The following is a 17,732-nucleotide window of genomic DNA, read 5'->3' on the forward strand; positions in this document are numbered from 1 at the left end:
CATTCTACACAATGGCACCCCCACCCCACCCTGACCCTGGCCATCATAACAATGTTTTAACCCAACAACACATCCTACAAGAAGTAATATTTGACTTTCTATTTCAGGCAAAGGTATATTTATAAGCTTTTTTTTTTTTTTTTTTTTTTTTTTGGCACTCCATATTCTAGATGGAGACTGTCCTGTGGAACAAATAGGAATTGCTTGTCATGAGGGATGAGTCCAAAACATATCGCCAAGCAAGACAGACAGATACACGGACTAGTAGTGTCTTCTGAAAACTTCCATGGGTTCTGCATGTGCATTCCTTTAAAAAAAAAAAAACATGTTTTGATACACTTGTATGTTTAGTTTTATATTTGTCCCTGAAAGTACTTCCTGTGGATCATTTTATTAGTGCAAGATCACCTTAATGGCCTAAAATGTGGAAAAACACCATAAAGAAGACTGCTTCTTAGGGGCTCATTGAGCGAACGTGATTGCCAACAACCCTGATAACGTGAGTGTGGTCCCTGGAATTCTGATGGTGGAAAGAGAACCAAACCCTGCAAGGTACCGTCCTCTGACTTTCACATGGGCATCTGACCCCCACACAATAAATAGACAATGAATATTTTTTAAAGAATATTTTAAATATTAATTATTTTTTTAAACGAATAGGTCCTTCAGGTTCCTTCTTCAGACCCCACCCACACAGAGTCCTTATTTCCTTGGTAAGTAGAATAAACTTGATTACATCATCTTTTACATACAAATTTGATTGGCTTTCTCATTGTTTCTTATACAGTTGTGTTCTCTTCTTTCAGTCACCATGGTTTTCTGCTTGTATCATTGAGATATCGTGGGTCAGAATAAAACATATAACTTTTCCCATTAAAATAAATGAGTTCGGGGCTGGTGACGCAGCTCAATTGGCAGAGTGGTTGCCTAGCATGCAGAAAACCATGAGTTCAGTTCCCCAACACTGCATAATAACCAAATGTGGTGGCATGTGCATGTAGCCTCAGCGCTAGAGGCATGAAGATCAGGAGTTCAAGGCTTCAACTACGGAGCAAGCTCTCACCCGGCCTGCATATAACATACTCTGGTTATTTCCCCAATACACACCCTCCCTTAAGTTCCCCCCACCTCTGCCAGCCCCTCTCCTTCCTTACAAACCTTTTCCTCTATTTACTAGTCTGTGTCTTGTTCGGTGTCTGCAGCATTTAACAAGGACTGCCTGTCTACAGGACGCCGCGTTTGAACTAGCCATCAGAACATGGTGGGCTCACAGTGGGTTTACAGCTGGATACTGTCTTCCCCTCTGTCCCACAGAACCTGGTAGCTGCCCACAGGTCAGTGCCAAGTAGCAGAATTGGTTGAGTCCCTTCCACCTCCGTAGCTGACTGGTAGGCGGCCCTGATGTGTGTGTTCCTGGTGCCCACAGGAACAGCTGCTGTGAGTTCATGACTGCCATGGCCTGTCATACTTACACACCTCTGAGCCAGGCAAGGTGGCACACACCTGCCTCTCAGTGCTGGGGAGGCTGAGGCAGGAGTCTCTAAAGCATGAGGCTAGCCTGGACTATACAATAAGATGCCTTTTCAAAAAGAGAAAAAGAGGATCTGGCGGGGTGAGGGGGAGTGTGTGGCTCCGTGGGAGAGGGTTGTTAGCATTCCCAAGGCTCTGGGGTCCATCCTCAGCACCACAAACTAAAATAAAAACCCTACTTACAGAAACTTCCTCAGCTACAATAGGAAAATAAGTCAATAAAGAAGATATTAAAGCTTTTATCTTCATATGCATTGATTTTCTCACAGTGTCCAGGACAATCTTACACAACTAACTCATGATAAAATGGCTGTCACAAGACTGAATTAACTATCCAGTTCAGACTCTCTGAATTATGAATTCCTTGACAAAGTGGGTGAGACATTCTTTGTTCTTAATTCTCATTCAGGTTCCGATAAAGTGGACATCATAATTATATTTTGGATGATGGGTACTAGTTGACTGTGTGCATCTAAAGGACACATTTGCATGTGGGATGGGCTTCATTGACTGTTTCCAGGTAACAAAACTGTCCTTCATCTTCTGAGACATGCTTCCAGAACGTGCAGAATAAAGCCTTCCCTTCAGCATCTCAGAGCAGAGACGCGCTTAGAAGTGATTTGATTCTCCTAGCAAACAGACTTCCTGAGAGCAAACTGCACCTCATACCTTCTTCGTCCCTTTTTGCAGGCTAGAGTCAAGAGCTCTAGTAGACACTGTCTTAGTCACTGTTCTACTGCTGTGAAGAGATTCCACAGCCAAGGCAATGCTTATAAAAGACAGCATTTAACTGGGGGCTTGCTTAGAGGTTCAGAGTCCATTGTCATTATGGAGGAGAGCATGGCAGCCTGCAGGCAGGCGTGGTGATGGAGAAGTAGTTGAAAGACATATCCTGATCTTCAGGCACAGAGAGAGAAAGAGAGAGAGAGAGAGAGAGAGATTGGGCCTGACTAAGCATTCAAATATACGAGCCTATGGAGACCATTCGGATTCAAACCACCACAGACATTTATGTTAGTGTTTCAGTTCAGGCCCAAAAGCTTCCCAGGAGCTCGTTCACTGGAGAAGGAAGATTGTCTTCAACAGTTCCTGGAGACAGACTCACCACAGACTGCCTGTGCTTGAGGCTTCTGCCCTGGACAGGGAGTGAGCCAACCTCCAGGACTCTACCCGAAGCTCCAGGGGAGTCGTTCCTGCCTCAGCCTCTGAGACTATGCACTTCTGCTGCAGACAAATATTGCCACAGTTTCTTCCAAGGCCTGCATTCCCATCAGCGACTGGCTGTTTTAGTTAGGGCTTCTATTGCTGCGAGGAAACACTATGAACAAAAAGCAAGTTGACAAGGAAAGGGTTTATTTGGCTCACACTTCCGGATCATAGTTCATCAATGGTGGAGGAAGTCAGAACAGGAACTCAAGCAGGGCTGGAACCTGAGGACAGGAGCTGATGCAGAGGCCATGGAGAGGTGCTGCTTACTGGCTTGCTTCCCCTGGTTGCTCAGCCTGATTTCTTTTTTTTTTTTTTGGTTTTTCGAGACAGGGTTTCTCTGTGTATCTTTGTGCCTCTCCTGGAACTCACTTGGTAGCCCAGGCTGGCCTCAAACTCACAGAGATCCGTCTGCCTCTGCCTCCCAAGTGCTGGGATTAAAGGCGTGCGCCACCACCGCCCGGCCTGATTTCTTATAGAACCCAAGATCTCCAGGTCAGAGAAGGCACTACCCACAATGGGCTGCCCTGCCTCCCTCCCCCATTGATCACTAATTGAGAAAAATGCCTTACAGCTTGATCTTATGGAGGCATTTCCTCAGCTGAGGCTCCTTCCTCTCTGATGACTCTAGCTTGTGTCGAGTTGACACTCAAAACCAGCCAGGACACCTGCAGACTTGATTCCGCAAAGGCTGCTCTCAGCTGGCACCCCAAAGCCCTTAAAGAACATTTGAGCTGTGGTACTCCTCAGAGCCGTGATGACTTCGGGCTTGCATCCTGCTGCTACTAAGTTCAAACCTGTTTCACTCAAATCTCAAGGGGCAGCCTGCTTTGAGTTGTTTTCATTTTTTTTATTTTAATTTTAAATACATTCTAGAAGGTTGTTTTTATTATGTGCATCTGAGTGTTTTATTCTACGCATATGTGACAGAACTGTGTGTTGCATGCGTCCCTGGTGCCCATGGAGGCCAGGGCCATCAGATCCCCCGAAGCTGGAGTCATGGATGCTGGGAGACACCTGATGTGAGCTCTCGGACCTTCCCAGAGTGTCTAAAAGCAGCAGGTGCCCAGGCTGCTGAGCCATCTCTTCAGCTTCCTGTTTGAAGTTTTGTTTTCTCCCCACTTAAGGTTGTACCCTCAAATACTGACATAACCAACCCATAAGCTTGAAAGTGTTCCTTTAACCTGTCTGAAAATTTGTCAGAAAATAACGTAACTTTCTCATTATGTATCTGGAACACTAGGAGTTGACCTTTTTTCATAAAAATAAATGCTGGGACTGTGGAGATGGCTCAGCAGCTGAAAGGATTGCCATTCTTCCATAGGAACTGGTTACTTTGGGAAGTAACTTTTTTTTAAAGATTTATTTATTATGTATACAGTCTGTATACAAGAAGAGGGTACCAGATCTCATTACAAATGGCTGTGAGGCACCATGTGGTTGCTGGGACTTGAACTCAGGACCTCTGGAAGAACAACTAGTGCTCTTAACCGCTGAGCCAACTCTCCAGCCTGGGAAGTAACTTTTGATAGACCAACTGTTGGAATTATTATACTTAGTTGTTCCTATCTCATGTGTCCGGGTGTTGTCTGTATGTCTGTGTATCACTTATGTGCCTGCCACTTGCTCTCAGAGGCAGACGAGGGTTTCAAGCTGGAGTAACTGATGGTTGTGAGCCTGCATGTGGGTGCTGGGAATCAAACCCCGGAAAGTCAGCCAGTGCTCATAACTGCTGAGCCGTCTTTCCAGTCCCTTGTTTTATTCACTGAAGTACTCAATTCTCTCATCCGTATCTCCTTGGACATTGTGTTCAGGGCCAATATTTACTCCATTTGAGTCTCAAACCATGCTCCACAGTGCCTCTAGGCATAACCAAAGAAGTCACTCTGACCCAAGTAAAACCCAGTCATTTGCCAATATTTTCACCAGTTAGGAATTAAAGGAATGTAGCCATAGGACTTGAAAATAAATTGAAGTCTCTTTTTAGCCATTTTTTGTTTTTAGTAGAGACCAAGATCCCATTCATTGCAAAGCGTTTTCCTAGGTATGAATGCCTGTGTTTGAGCCAGGAATCACAAATGATTGACTGTTACCCAGCAGTGGGTGGGTGGGGTGGGATTCCTGGCACTTTTTTTTTTTAAAAAGCAAAGGAAAAAACAACTGAGCAGAAGCTTGCACTTTCAATAGCTTTTTGTGGGAATGTAGATCAAAGAGGCCAGTTTTCAAAAATCCCCTTCTTGCAATGATTATAAATATGATTGTGCAAAGCCAAAAAAAAAAAAGTGTGTTCCAGGTCAATAGACAACTGACTTAGACTTTGCCTTTGGGGGCATTAACTAACAAGGCGGCTTTAGTTTAACTTTTTCATCTAATGGACTCTGGATCAAATGTTTACTTTTAAAATCTAAATATTTGCTTTTGCTAAAGCTAAACTGAAATGCTTGAGCGTGGAGCACAGGCCGTCAGTACTGAAAAGAAAAGTCTTGTTGGAGGTTGATGTGAAACCTACTGTGGGCCTTTAGGCAAATGTATTATAAATCATTACATTTTCCTGGATAATTTTACCATTATATAGAATACACTTTAAAATTTGAATTAAATAAAATATTTTTAAACTAATTTTAAGGTTATCTTATGAAGTACCGGGTTTCATTAGACATACAAATCAAGTGACCTACATAAATAAAAAGGCTTAACTATCTTCTGTGAGCAAAACTCCGGGGCCAGAAACCCTCAGTTTGACCTGTGGAATCCCGAGCATTGGATGTAGGGGTGCCAGCCGCATCAAATAAGAATAGATAATTAATCTGGTTTTGAGATAAAATACTGGGTATCCTATGGTTGTCTGGCACTCTGATTTAATAAAACAACAAGAGACAAAAGCTTTATCTTGGAGTGCCTCGAATCTTTTCTTTCATGTTGGTTTTCTAACCCTTTTCCCTTTATTTGAAAGATGTTTTTATTCCTGTGAGCTCACACATATGGGGTGGGGCAGGCAGAAGAGGAGCTGCCTCCCCTGGGGCTGGAGTTACAGGTGGTTGCGAGCTGCAGAACCCGAGGACTGGAAACTGAACTCGGCTCCTCTGGAAAAGCAGCATGCCCCCCTAAGCCTAAGCGCGGAGCCGTCTCTCCAGCCCCTGTCCACATCCCAGCCCCTGTCTTAGTGTCTGCCCTCCGGGATCTCTCATTCATTTAATTTTTCTTTCTGTTTTATTCATAAGCCGTTCCCTTTGCACTCCTGACTTTCTGATCCGTCTCAAAACTAAGCTACTACGTGTTCCTAGGGGAGGAAGAAGCGGAGCGGAGAACTGTGAGCACAAGCGAATCCTCGCACCGCCCGCCCGCAGCTGGGCTGCTCCGCAGTCATCTTCGCCAGCTCTGTTTTAATTCTCTCCGCAGCCTCCGGCAAGCAGGTAAACAAACAGCGTGGAACAGACTGCATGGCAAAGATTCTTTCACATCCAGGAAGTTTTTCTGATCCGCTCATCCCATGGCTTCTGGTTTAGAACCAGGTCCCTCCTACCACTACCAGATCTTTTGCGAGCTTAAAGTGGTCCGTTATAAATCTAAGAAAATACAATCGGACCAAACATGAAAAGTTATGTAGAAATTTGGGCACTGTTTTGAGAGTTGATTGTGCTAAGGAATCACAATTAAATGTTTTCGGGTGTGATAACGATATTTTAGTTATGTTTAAAATAATAATCTCGAAGCCAGGCGTGGTGGTGCCTTTAATCCCAGCTCTCGGGAGGCAGAGGCAGGCGGATCTCTGTGAGTTCGAGGCCAGCTTGGTCTACAGAGCAAGTTCCAGGACAGCCAGGGATACACAGGGAATCCCTGTCTCGAAAAAAGAAAAAAATAATAATAATAAATATATAATTTTTTAAATCCTTCTTTTAGATCTAATCAAACTGTTTGCAGGTCAATGGCATTTCTGGAATTAGCTTCATAATGTGTAGTGAGGCACATGGAAGAATCCATCAGATGACTGTGTTGGAAGTAGACAACGGGTTTACGTGAGTATATCATATTATTCTCTGTGGTTTTCAGAGTGGTTGAAATTTCCCCTATACGAATTTCAAGAGCCAGACTTAGAATCTCAGCAGCCAGGAAGCTGAGGCAGAAAGATCCCATGTTTGCAGCCAGCCTGGGTTAAAGCGTGAATTCTAGGCCAGCTTGGGCAACTTATCTAAACCCTATCTGAAAAAGCAGAAGAATTAAGTTAAATATTAAAAGTTACGTTGTGCCCACAAGCACACTGGACTGTAACCATTAAAAGAGAAAGTTCTCTGGTGCTTGCTACATCGTGGGTCAACCTTGAAGATGTCACATTAGGTGAAGGTAGAGGGTCACGGGAGGGCAGACACTGACCTGCTTACAGATGAAACCGAAGTATTTACATTCGTAGAGACAGGAAGGAGCATGGCTGTCTCAGCTGTAGGGAGAATTATTGCATAATCAGTGTAGCGTTTCTGTGGGAGGGACGGGCATAGTTATGGAGATGCTGGCGAGGGTTATGCAGCGTGGCAAATGCACTCAGTACCACCGAACTGCACACTTAAATGAGTGGAAATGTGAGACTGGGATGTAGCTCGCTGTAGAGCGCCGGGCCCTGCAGCTCCAAGGAGTGTTAGATTCCCCACTGTGGGGAGAGGGAGTTAAAATGATTAAGTGTTGTGTTGCACATGACTTACCACAATTTGTAAAAGACATAGGGACCAGAGAGATGGCTCGATGGTTAAGAAAATAAAAATAAAATAAATCTCAAAAAAAAAAAAAAGAAAAAATGTAGGGGGAACCGTACTTCTGGTTTCTCCAAACTGCACTGCTGTACACAATAGTGGCCTCTAGTGGCCACATCCATAAACTACAGCACTTAGAAGGCTGATAGATGGCCAGAGTGTGGTTTTGTCTCTGTTGTCAATGATTACCAGATTTCCAGATTCCGCAGCCAGAATTGGTGTTTTTTTTTTATATGACAATCTATATGATTTTTCCAAGATACCACCAACTACATAACAAAAAAAGACATTATATTATGCCCTCAGAGTAAAAGACATGCACTTTGCATTGGGAACATTTAGCATATCATATATAGTGTGTAAATACATACACACACACACACACACACACACACACACACACACACACACACACTTTGCTTTTACATCCCTTATTTGGAAACTAGACCTGGAACATCTTATGGACAGATATTACTCTGTAGACAGGCCTTTAGGTCTGCTGTCAGTTGAAGAACCCACTCTACACATGCTTTGCATAAATTCTCCCACAAGTACAGAGGCATTGTGAGGAAGTAGCTATAACTCCAGCTCTGTTACATGTAAGGCTCCTGCTGAATGTAGGATGACATTGGCAGTCTCACCCTTGGGCCCTGGTTTTTCCCCTGGGACCTTCCATGGAGTAATCTAAACTCTTCTGGAATTCCAATGTGTGAAGTCTCCTATCTCTCAGAATCCCATCTCTAGACTGACTCCTGACCACCTTTCTGCAGTCAGTACCTGTAGCACGAATTGTTAGAAGGTCTTATTAATAAAAACAAACCTGGAGCCAGGTGTTAGGGTGAACACTGGAAGATCAGAGAAGCAGAACAAGCCACAGCTATCTCACCTTGCCAATTCCTCAGCTGATCCTGTTTCCTCAGACTGGAGCTTCTGAGTCCTCATCCGAATGGATCTCAGCTGAACTGTGCTGCTAAAAGTTGAAAAGCTTAACCAGCTCTAAGTTCCTGGTCCTCACGCCTTATATACCTTTCTGCTTCCTGCCATCATTTCCTGAGATTAAAGGCGTGAGTCTCCATGCCTGGTTGTTTCCAGTGTGGCTTTGAACTCATAGAGATCCAGATAGATCTCTGCTTCTGGAATGCTAGGATTAAAGGCGTGTGCTACCACTGCCTAACCTCTATGTTTAATATTATGGCTGTTCTGTTCTCTGACCCCAGATAAATTTATTAGGGTGCATAATATTTTGGGGAACACAATATCACCACAGTACCAAGCCCTTAGCTGGTAGAATACAGTGTATTCTGTGCATTCCAGGGGTCTGCTTGCCATAAAGTGAAAGTCAAAAACATTTGTTGAAAGATTCTATGTAGAAAGCAAGTCTCAACAGATAAAAAAAAATTGAAATAACCCCCTGTATCTTATCAGACCACATGGATTAAAGCTGGATTTAAACAACAGCAAGCCTACAAACTCATGGAAACTAAACAGCTACCAGTGGGTCAAGGAAGAAATAGAGAAAGAAATCAAAGACTTCCTAGAATCCAATGAAAACAAATGCACAACATACCCAACTTATGGGACACAATGAGAGCGCTGCTAAGAGGAAAGTTCATAGCACCAAGTGCCTTCATAAAGAGTTTGGAGAAATCTCATACCAGCAACTTAACAACACACCTGAAAGCTCTAGAATAAAAAGAAATGAGCTCACCCAGGAGGAGTAGACAGGAAATAAACTAACTAGAAACAAAGAGAACAATACAAAGAATCCATGAAACAAAGAATTGGTTCTTTGAGAAAATCAACAAAATAAATAAACCCTTATCCAAAACAGCTAAAAGGCAGAGAGAGAATATCCAAATCAACAAACTTAGAAATGAAAAGGGGATGTAACAACAGACTCTGAAGAAATACAGAGAATCATTAGTCAAACTTCAAAAACCTGTACTCCACAAAATTGGAAAATCAAAAAGAAGTGGACAAATTTCTTGTTAGATACCACTTACCTAAGTTAAATCAAAATCAGATAAACAGTTTAAATAGACTGATAACCATAAGGAAATCCCAAGATGAAGGGATGGTTCAACATATGAAAATCTGTCAATGTAATCCACCACATCAACAAACTGAAAGAAAAAACCTTATGATCATCTATCTCATTAGATGCTGTAAAAGCCTTAGACAAAAATCCAACACCCCTTCATGATAAAAGTCTTGGAGAGATAATGGATACAAGGGACATAACGATAAATAGGTTGAGAAAGAAATCAGAGAATCAACACCCTTTACAATAGCCTCAAATAATAGAAAATATCTTGGTGTAACTCTAATCAAGCAAATGAAAGACCCATATGACAAGAACTTCAAGTCTTTGAATAAAGAAATTGAAGAAGATATCAGAAGATGGAAAGATCTCCCATGCTCATGGATCAGTAGGATTAATATAATAAAAATGGCAATCTTACCAAAAGCAATCTGCAGATTCAGTGCAATCCCCATCAAAATCCCAACACAATTCTTTACAGACCTTGAAAGAGCAACACTCAACTTCATATGGAAAAACAAAAAACTCAGAATAGCCAAAACAATCCTGTACAGTAAAGGAACTTCTGGAGGCATCACAGTCCCTCATTTCTAGCTCTACTGCAGAGCTGTCATAATAAAAACCAAATGGTATTGGCATAAAAACAGACATGTGGACCAATGGAATCAAATCAAAGACCCAGATATAAATACACACATCTATGGACACCTGATTTTCATCAAGGAAGCCAAAATTATACAATGGAAAAAAGAAAGCATCTTCAATAAATGGTATTGGTCTAACTGGATGTCAGCATGTAGAAGAATACAAATTGATCCATATTTATCACCCTGCATAAAACTCAAGTCCATGTGGGTCAAAGACCTCAACATAACTCCAGACACACTGAACCTGATAGAAGAGAAAGTAGGAAATAATCTTGAGCACATGGCATAGGAGACAACTTCCTAACAGAACATGGATAGCACAGGCACTGAGATCGACAAGTAACAAACGGGACCTCATGAAAGTGAGAAGCTTCTGTAGGGCAAAAGGCACCATCAATAGGACAAAATGGCAGCCTAGAGAATGAGAAAAATTCTTCACCAACCCCACATCTGACAGAGGGCTGATTTCCAAAATATATAAAGAACTCAAGAAACTAGATATCAACAAACCAAATAATCCAATTAAAAATGGGGTACAGATCCAAACAGGGAATTCTCAACAGAGGAATTTCAAGTGAATGAGAAACACTTAAAGAAATGTTCAACATCCTTAGCTATCAGGGAAATGCAAATCAAAATGACTCTAAGATTCCATCTTACACCTGTCAGAATGGTTAAGATCAAAAACACTGCTCAATTTTTAAAACATATCTAATATGACTACAACTTCTATTGTAATGTCTAACTACTAACTTTCATTTCTTTTTTTTTTTTTTTTATTAATTTATTTTGCAATACAATTCAGTTCTACATATCAGCCACGGATTCCCTTGTTCTCCCCCCTCCCGTCCCCCTCACCTTCCCCTCAACACCCCCCCCCCCATTCCCATCTCCTCCAGGGCAAAGCCTTCCCCACAGACTGAGGTCAACCTGGTAGACTCAGTCCAGGTAGGTCTAGTCCCCTCCTCCCAGGCCGAGCCAAACAATCCTGCATAGGCCCCAGGTTTCAAACAGCCAACTCATGCAATGAGCACAAGATCTGGTCCCACTGCCTGGGTGCCTCCCAAACAGATCAAGCCAATCAACTGTCTCATCCATTCAGAGGGCCTGATCCAGTGGGGACCCCTCAGCCATTGGTTCATAGTTCATGTGTTTCCATTCATTTGGCCATTTGTCCCTGTGCTTTATCCAACCTTGGTCTCAACAACTCTCGCTCATATAAACCCTCCTTATTCTCGCTAATTGGACTGAAGATGATGCCCCAACACTGTGGAGAAACCTCAGGTGACTGTCCAGGCAGCTGGCTGTTTCTGTCAACTCACAAATTTTTTGGAAGTTGCTTGCATGCACTTTCTGTTTTTATTTTTGTTAGCTAATATTATTTCCTTCTTGGGTCTCTGAGGGAGTTGAAGATTAGTTAGTTATAGTTGAAGGTTAGTTAGTTATAGTTGAAGATTAATTAGGATAGAAAGTGAATTAGATACATTTTGGACTTAACAAAATAGGATAGATAATGAAATTATTTTCTCTGAATTTGTCAAATACAAATGGACTAGACATTGTTTAGACATTTATTACTTGTATATATTGTATATAGTCATTGTACTTTTGTATATAGTTTTTCTTTTGTTAGTTATAACCTTTTTCTTTTTTTTCCTTTTTATTAAAATAGAAAAGGGGAAAAAAAAAAAAAAAAAAAAAAAAAAAAAAAAAAACACTGGAAGGCCGGGCGGTGGTGGCGCACGCCTTTAATCCCAGCACTCGGGAGGCAGAGCCAGGCGGATCTCTGTGAGTTCGAGGCCAGCCTGGTCTCCAAAGCGAGTTCCAGGAAAGGCGCAAAGCTACACAGAGAAACCCTGTCTTGAAAAACCAAAAAAAAAAAAAAAAAAAAAAAGGAAAAAAAAAAACACTGATGACAGCCTATGCTGGAGAGGATGTGGAGTAAGGGGAACACTCCTCCACTGCTGATGGGAATGCAAACTTGTGCAGCCACTTTGGACATCAGTGTAGCGGCTCCTCAGAATACTGAGAATCAATCATGACCCAGCGATACTGCTCCTGGGCATATACTCAAAGGATGCTCAATCATACCACAAGGACACTTGTGCAACTATGTTCACAGAAGCTTTATTTGTAATAGTCAGAACCTGGAAACAATCTAGATGTCCCTCAACCGAGGAATGAATGAAGAAAATGTGGTACATTTACACAATGTACTCAGGTAATTACTCAGCTGTTAAAAATAAGGACACCAGTAAATTTGCAAGCAAATGGATGGAACTAGAGAGAATCATCCTAAGTGAGGTAACCCAGACCGAGAAAGACAAACATGGTATGTACTCACTCATAAGTAGATATTAGCTACAAAATAAAGGGTAACTATGCTAACAATTGACAGACCTAGAGAGAATAGGTAACAAGGAGGGTTCACGGGGAGACACCCAGCTCTCCTTGGGAAGGGGAAATAGAAAAGATTTTGTGAGTGGACTGAGGGAGGGTGGAGATGTGAATATGAGCGATCAGGTTGGGGAGGGGGCATGAAGGGAAAGAATGCTGAGGGAGACTGCTGGGAGGTGGGGGGTACAATTTGGAGTAGGGTGGAAGCCTGCCACAGGGGAATCTCCCAAGAGTCAACAGAGAGGACCCCAACTTAGACCCCTAGAGATAGCCTATAAGTAGCCTGAACTGGCCATCTCCTGTGACCAGATTGGTGCCTGGCCCAATTGTCATGAGAGAGGCACCATCCAGCAATTGATGGAGGCAAAGGCAGAGACCCACAGCCAAACATTAGGCGGAGTTCAAGAATCCTGTGGAGGAGGAGGAGAAAGGAGTGTAGGAGCCCGAGGGGCCAAGGACACTTTGGGAAGACTCACACAATCAACCTGGACTCGTGGGAGCTTGTAGAGACTGAACTGACAACCAGGGAGCCTTGGTGGGACTGACTTAGACACTCGACAGATATGTTACAGTTGTGTAGCTTGGTCCTCCTGTGGGACTCCTAACAGGGGGAACAGGGGCTGTATCTGACTTTTTACTGGCTTTTGAGACCCTACTCATACTGGGTCACCTTGCCCAGCCTTAATACATGGGGAGGTGCTTAGTCTTACTCAACCTGATAGGCCATGTTTTATTGATACTCATGGGAGACCTGCTCTTTCCTGGATGGAGCAACAGGAAGAGGAGGTGGTTGAGAGGTGGGAATGGGGAGGAGGTACTGGGAGGGAAGGATGGGAGGAGGCTGCAGCCAGGATGTAAAAATAAATAGATGAATTAAAAAATAAAATAAAATAAAAAGATTCTAAGTAGAGGGCTGGAGAGATGGCTTGGTGGTTAACAGCACTGACTGATCTTCCAAAGGACCCAGGTTCAATCCCCAGCACCTACATGGCAGCTCACACCTGTGTGCAATTCTAGTTCCAGGAGATCCCATGCCCTCCTCTTACCTCTGAGGACAAACATGCAGGCAAAATACCCATACACAAAAATTTAAAATAAATTGATTTTTTAAAAGATTCTTGCCGAAGACACAGTTGCCATCCTTACTCCCCCGCTCCTCCCACATTCCTGCATCTAGACCTTACTAAGGTCCTTTACTGGTCACACGTCATCACTAAGCTCTTGAATACACCCTGTTGAGGCCATTTTTAAAACCAAGAACTAGCAAAAGACAATACTACAACAGGCTCTCTCTCTATCTCTGTCTCTCTCTCTCTCTGTCTCTCTCTCTGTCTCTGTCTCTCTCTCTGTCTCTCTCTGTCTCTCTCTCTCTCTGTCTCTGTCTCTCTCTCTCTCTCTCTCTCTCTGTCTCTCAATAGTGGGACCTGAACCCGGGACCTCTGCGCACCGGGGCGCTCTCTAGCATCAAGCTTTTAGCTCCAGCCATCTTTGTTTTTTATTTTGAGAAAAAAATTCACGAAACTGCTCATGCTGACTCTGACTCTGACTGTAGCCCAGGCAATCCTCCTGCCTCTGCCTCCTGAGTAGTTGGGATTACAGGCCAGAGTCGTGAGGGCCAGCTTCTAATTGACCTTTGTAATGCCAGGATCCAGAAACAATTCATTCTACACACTGGAGTAAGTGTTCCAGGGCTGAGCAGAGGAGATTGGCGTTGTAGATGGGGTTAAAGAAAACAGGTACAGGGGCTGGAGAGATGGCTCAGTGGTTAAGAGCCCTGGCTGTTCTTCCAGAGGTCCTGAGTTCAATTCCCAGCACCCACATGGTGGCTCACAACCATCTGCAATGAGATCTTCTACCCTCTTCTGACATAAATGCACACATGCAGGCAGAACACTGTATACATAATAAATAAATCCTTTTTTAAAGAAAGGCAGATACAGGAGTAAAGGTCAGAACCCCAGGCTTCCAGGCCTGTTCTTGTAGCCTGGTAGCTTTTAACTATGTCATTCCTAAGAATAAAGTTAATTTAGTAAGTTAACACACATAAGACACACACAGGCCCTTTGAAGGCTCTCAGAAAAATGAGCAAAATTTTGGAAGCTAAAAAAAAAAAAATTTACATCAGCCATTTCGACCATCAACAAGTGGTTGTGTTAAGCTTGTTGGTGAATTTGAACATTGACACTGTGTGGGGACTCCCCAACCATGATCACTGGCATTCCCCAGAGTCTGGATATGCACTATAGGCTGCAGATCTTTGAAAAGTTACAGATGAGACACACACAGGCTGTGACTGGTTTTAGAATACTCCCCCATGGGCCAGAACTTGCTCTAAAATCAGCACGAGTAAGAGTCATACTGATTTCAGAAGCAAAATCAAGACCAGGGTAAGCAGACAAAAATATTTTGATCATTTAAAAAGAAAACAAGGGCCAGTGAGATGATTCAGAAGGTTAGAGCATTTGCCGTCAATCCCGGCAACCTGTGTTCAAACCCGGGCGCCCACAGTAGAAGAGATCCAACTCCTGAAAGTTGTTCTCTGACCTCCACACATGTTCTGTGACACACATGTACACACACATACACACACCACACACAAGCACACACACCACACACAAGCACACACAAACACCACACAAGTACATGCACAAATGAACACATGACCACCCAGGAACACAGCACATACACATGTACTCATGTGTACACACATACATGCATGCTTGCACTCAAATACACACGCATACACTCACACACATACATACACCACACACAAGCACACACACACATATGCACATGCACCAATGAGCAAATGCCCACCCAGGAACACGACACACACACATATACACACATGCACACACACACATATACACAGTTAGTTTAAAGGAAACAAAAGCCAGGCATGATGGTGCAGGCATATAATCCTAGCACTCAGGAAGTCAAGACAAATAAGTCAGGAGGACCAGGAATTCCAGGCCAACCTGGGCTACATAGTGAAGTCCAGGCTAGCCCCAACTTCAGGGTGAGCCCCTATATCAAAGAAAACAAAACAATAACAACAACAAAAAAGCCAAGAAAACAACAACAGGAAATGAGCGTCTATAAAGCAGCGTGTGCCTGATATGATGCCTAATGTGAAGTCCGAGGCAACTCTCAAAAATGTAATGAACCTCAGAGAAAAGAGATTTCTACCTCAGTAATATTTGTCACAATTCACATACCAAGACCACCAGACAGGGCAATCGAAGTGCTGTGTGTTGAGGTTTACTTTTATTTTTAAAATGTTACCTTTTAAATGTTAAATGTTGTGAGATCCGTTGTGTATGTGTGTGTGTGTTGTTGTTGCTGTTGCTATTGTTGTTTTGAGACAGGGTCTCATTACACAGCCATGGCTGGCCTGGAACTCATAGAGATCCTCCTGCCTCTGCCTTCTGAGTACTGAGATTAAAGTTGTGCATCCACCACACTTGGCCGGTTTTGGTTTTTGAGACAGGGTCTCGCTTAACTCGGTCTGATCTTGAACTCCTGCCCTGCTGCCTTGGTCCCAAGTGTTGGGATTGCTGACTCGCCCCGCCACACCCAGCTCAGACTCTGGAAACATTCTCCTGACCACAGGTTTTCAAACTTCTACTTAAGTGACAGATCCGTCTCCAAAACAAAGGCCCCACCTTGGAAATCCGGTAGAAACAAGGGAAGCTGGAGTTTGGTTTTCTTAGGTTCCAATGCTGCTTTGAGACCCTGTATTTTCTGAGACCTTTCTTTAAGAGGCGAGGGTGACAGAAATGAGCCTCCATCTGAAAGACATAGAAAATGAAGAGATGTAATTCTGACCTCATTATGGGCACATCACTTCCTGTACTGTAGCCAGGATCTGACATGCGCTCCAAAGGCTCATGTGTTACAGGCTTGCTTACCAGCCCACGGTGCCAGAGGAAGGTAGGGACCTGAGGTGGGGGGGGGGGGGGGGGCTTCACCGCAGGGAGTGAGGTCATCGGGGTGTGTCTTTGAAGGCATGTCAGGACCTTGGCCCTTTTCCCCATGTTTTGTTTCCTGGCTTCCATGGAGAGAGCTATGTCTTCAGCCACGTTCTCTGGCGATGATACAATGTGAGTTCAAGGCCAGTCTGGTCTACATAGTGCATTCCAGGACTGCCAGGGACATGTAGGGAAACCCTCTCTTAAAATTAATTACTAGTTAATTAATTAAAAAATGGAGGCATATGATTAAAAAGTCACACATGCTCTTTCAAATCAGGTCAGACATTCAGAAGGACAACAGTGAAAGTAAGTTTCCTCATCCAAACCTGTCCCCTGAGGTCACCACACCCTTCTGAGCTTGTATTCCACAGCACACAAGCTCGTAGGTAATGTGTGAATTAGGAAGTTTCTAAAAATATTTACCTTGTGTGGAAAGTGTGTGTGCCTGAGTGTATGTGTATGCATCATGTATGTGCAGGGGCTGGAGGCGGTCAGAAGATTGCATGCATCCTGGAGTTACAGACATGGTGAGCTGACATTCGGGTGCTGGGAACCGAACTAGGGTCCTCTCAAGAGCTCAAGAGCAGTAAGTAAGCACTCTTAAACGCTGACCTATATTACCCTAGTCCTAAATTAGAAGGTTTTGTTTTTTACTTTTTATGGAGGAGGATTTTGTTTTGAAATCTCTTTTAATGGAGGAGGACTTTTGTTTTGAAATCTCTTTTTATGAAGGAGGACTTTTGTTTTGAAATTTCTTTTGTTGCTGTTGTTTGGCTTCTTGATTTGTTTTTGAGACTGGCCTCAAATTCACTGAAGCAGCCTGGCAATCTTGAATTCCTAATCTTCCTGCCTCAAGAGCTGGGATGACAGGCAGTGCTCCCACACCTGCCTGGTGTTCCCTCACCTGGTTGATGCTCCCACACCTGCCTGGTGCTCCCACACCTGCCTGATGCTCCCACACCTGCCTGATGCTCCCACACCTGCCTGGTGCTCCCACACCTGCCTGATGCTCCCACACCTGCCTGGCGCTCCCTCACCTGCCTGGTGCTCCCTCACCTGCCTGGTGTTCTTTTTGTCTTTTCTGAAGTCATTCTGTAACTTGCTATATTCCTCTTATTTATTGTGGCCAGCGGCTCATGTTTTTATTATTCCACTTTGTGGATATACCATAATTTGCTCATGTATTTCCCTACTG

The 17,732-nt window shown here is 43.4% G+C and overlaps 1 long non-coding RNA gene across 1 annotated transcript; it reads left to right on the plus strand.

The window, feature by feature from the left end:
• Positions 1–4,870: 4,870 nt before the first annotated feature.
• On the plus strand, positions 4,871–10,865 carry LOC128097133 (uncharacterized). Its single transcript, XR_008213786.1, has 3 exons — positions 4,871–6,149; positions 6,658–6,752; positions 8,904–10,865. It is a non-coding gene; the product is annotated as an uncharacterized LOC128097133 (long non-coding RNA).
• Positions 10,866–17,732: the final 6,867 nt, after the last annotated feature.

This window comes from Peromyscus californicus, unplaced genomic scaffold (assembly GCF_007827085.1).
Source record: "Peromyscus californicus insignis strain IS unplaced genomic scaffold, ASM782708v3 Scaffold_5__1_contigs__length_169319896, whole genome shotgun sequence".
NCBI lineage: Eukaryota > Metazoa > Chordata > Mammalia > Rodentia > Cricetidae > Peromyscus > Peromyscus californicus.